Source organism: Dunckerocampus dactyliophorus, unplaced genomic scaffold (genome assembly GCF_027744805.1).
Source record: "Dunckerocampus dactyliophorus isolate RoL2022-P2 unplaced genomic scaffold, RoL_Ddac_1.1 HiC_scaffold_70, whole genome shotgun sequence".
NCBI lineage: Eukaryota > Metazoa > Chordata > Actinopteri > Syngnathiformes > Syngnathidae > Dunckerocampus > Dunckerocampus dactyliophorus.
The window spans coordinates 12501-15000 of NW_026559906.1; positions in this window are offsets into that span (position 1 = coordinate 12501).

Here is a 2500-nt window from a genome sequence, read left to right on the forward strand (position 1 = left end):
AAACTGGGTTTCCGAAATCGTGCTGGAGGTGTTTTGGTCAACCAGGAAAAATGGCATTTACGGGAGAGGGTAAAGTATACCCCCCCCCCCCCTCTCGGCTGATTTACCCTCTCCCGTAAACGCGTTTTTTCCTGGTCGACCAAAACACTCATTGACTCCCATTCATTTGACACTTTGTCATTTTTTCAGCACTTTTTTCGCGCATTGGGTACTCCGCCCATTCACTCCCATTCATTTGACACTTTGTCGTTTTTCCAGACCTTTTTTCACGCATTGGGTACTCCGCCCATTCACTCCCATTCATTTGACACTTTGTCGTTTTTTCAGCACTTTTTTCGCGCATTGGGTACTCCGCCCCATTCACTCCCATTCATTTCACACTTAGAAAAATCATCCGAGCGGCTCTCCACGCATTTTATAGCCGCTTTGGGGCTCCAGCCGCCTCGGCCTTCATTTCTGACTAGGCTCGTGTGGACTTTGTCGTTTTTTCAGCACTTTTTTCGCGCATTGGGTACTCCGCCCCATTCACTCCCATTCATTTCACACTTTGAAAAATCATCCGAGCGGCTCTCCACGCATTTTATAGCCGCTTTGGGGCTCCAGCCGCCTCGGACTGCATTTCTGACTAGGCTCGTGTGGACTTTGTCGTTTTTTCAGCACTTTTTTTACACATTGGGTACTCTGCCCCATTCACTCCCATTCATTTGACACTTTGAAAAATCATCCGAGCGGCTCTCCACGCGTTTTATAGCCGCTTTCAGACTCCTGCCGCCTCGCCTGCACTTCCGCCTCGGTCCGTTAGGATTTAGGCCTTTTTTCAGCACTTTTTCTCCGTTTCTCCGGGGCGACAGCGGCTCTCCACGCATTTTATAGCCGTTTTCAGACTCCTGCCGCCTCGCCTGCACTTCCGCCTCGGTCCGTTAGGATTTAGGCCTTTTTTCAGCACTTTTTCTCCGTTCCTCCGGGGCGACAGCGGCTCTCCACGCTTTTTATAGCCGTTTTCAGACTCCTGCCGCCTCGCCTGCACTTCCGCCTAGGTCCGTTAGGATTTAGGCCTTTTTTCAGCACTTTTTCTCCGTTTCTCCGGGGCGACAGCGGCTCTCCACGCTTTTTATAGCGGTTTTCAGACTCCTGCCGCCTCGCCTGCACTTCCGCCTAGGTCCGTTAGGATTTAGGCCTTTTTTCAGCACTTTTTCTCCGTTTCTCCGGGGCGACAGCGGCTCTCCACGCTTTTTATAGCGGTTTTCAGACTCCTGCCGCCTCGCCTGCACTTCCGCCTAGGTCCGTTAGGACGTGGGCCTTTTTTCAGCACTTTTTCTCCGTTTCTCCGGGGCGACAGCGGCTCTCCACGCTTTTTATAGCCGCTTTGGGGCTCCAGCCGCCTCGGCCTGCATTTCTGACTAGGCTCGTGTGGACTTTTTCAGCACTTTTTTTGTGCATTGGGTACTCTCGCCCATTGACTCCCATTCATTTGACACTTTGTCATATTTTCAGCACTTTTTTGGCGCATTGGGTACTCTCGCCCATTGACTCCCATTCATTTGACACTTTGTCATATTTTCAGCACTTTTTTGGCGCATTGGGTACTCTCGCCCATTGACTTCAATGCATTTACTGCAACTCCTGCCTGTGTCCGCCAGAGGGCGTCTGGCTTAACAGCGGCTCTCCACGCTATTTCTATCCGCTTTGAGGCTCCAGGCAGCTCGGCCTGGGTTTCTGAATTTCTCCCTTGACACTTTGTTACTTTTTCACCTTTTTTCTCATTTCATCCAGGGACACAGCGGCTCTCCACAGACTTTACAGCCGCCCCTGGGCTCCAGGACCCTAGGCATGGGTTTCTGCCTAGCTCCCTTGACACTTTGCCATTTTTTCACCTTTTTTCTCATTTCATCCAGGGACACAGCGGCTCTCCACAGACTTTGCAGCCGCCCCTGGGCTCCAGGCAGCTCGGCCTGGGTTTCTGAATTTCTCCCTTGACACTTTGCCATTTTTTCACCTTTTTTCTCATTTCATCCAGGGACACAGCGGCTCTCCACAGACTTTGCAGCCGCCCCTGGGCTCCAGGCAGCTCGGCCTGGGTTTCTGAATTTCTCCCTTGACACTTTGCCATTTTTTCACCCTTTTTCTCATTTCATCCAGGGACACAGCGGCACTCCACAGACTTTACAGCCGCCCCTGGGCTCCAGGCAGCTCGGCATGGGTTTCTGCCTAGCTCCCTTGACACTTTGCCATTTTTCCACCCTTTTTCTCATTTCATCCAGGGACACAGCGGCTCTCCACAGACTTTACAGCCGCCCCTGGGCTCCAGGCAGCTCGGCATGGGTTTCTGCCTAGCTCCCTTGACACTTTGCCATTTTTTCACCTTTTTTCTCATTTCATCCAGGGACACAGCGGCTCTCCACAGACTTTACAGCCGCCCCTGGGCTCCAGGACCCTAGGCATGGGTTTCTGAATTTCTCCCTTGACACTTTGCCATTTTTCCACCCATTTTCTCATTTCA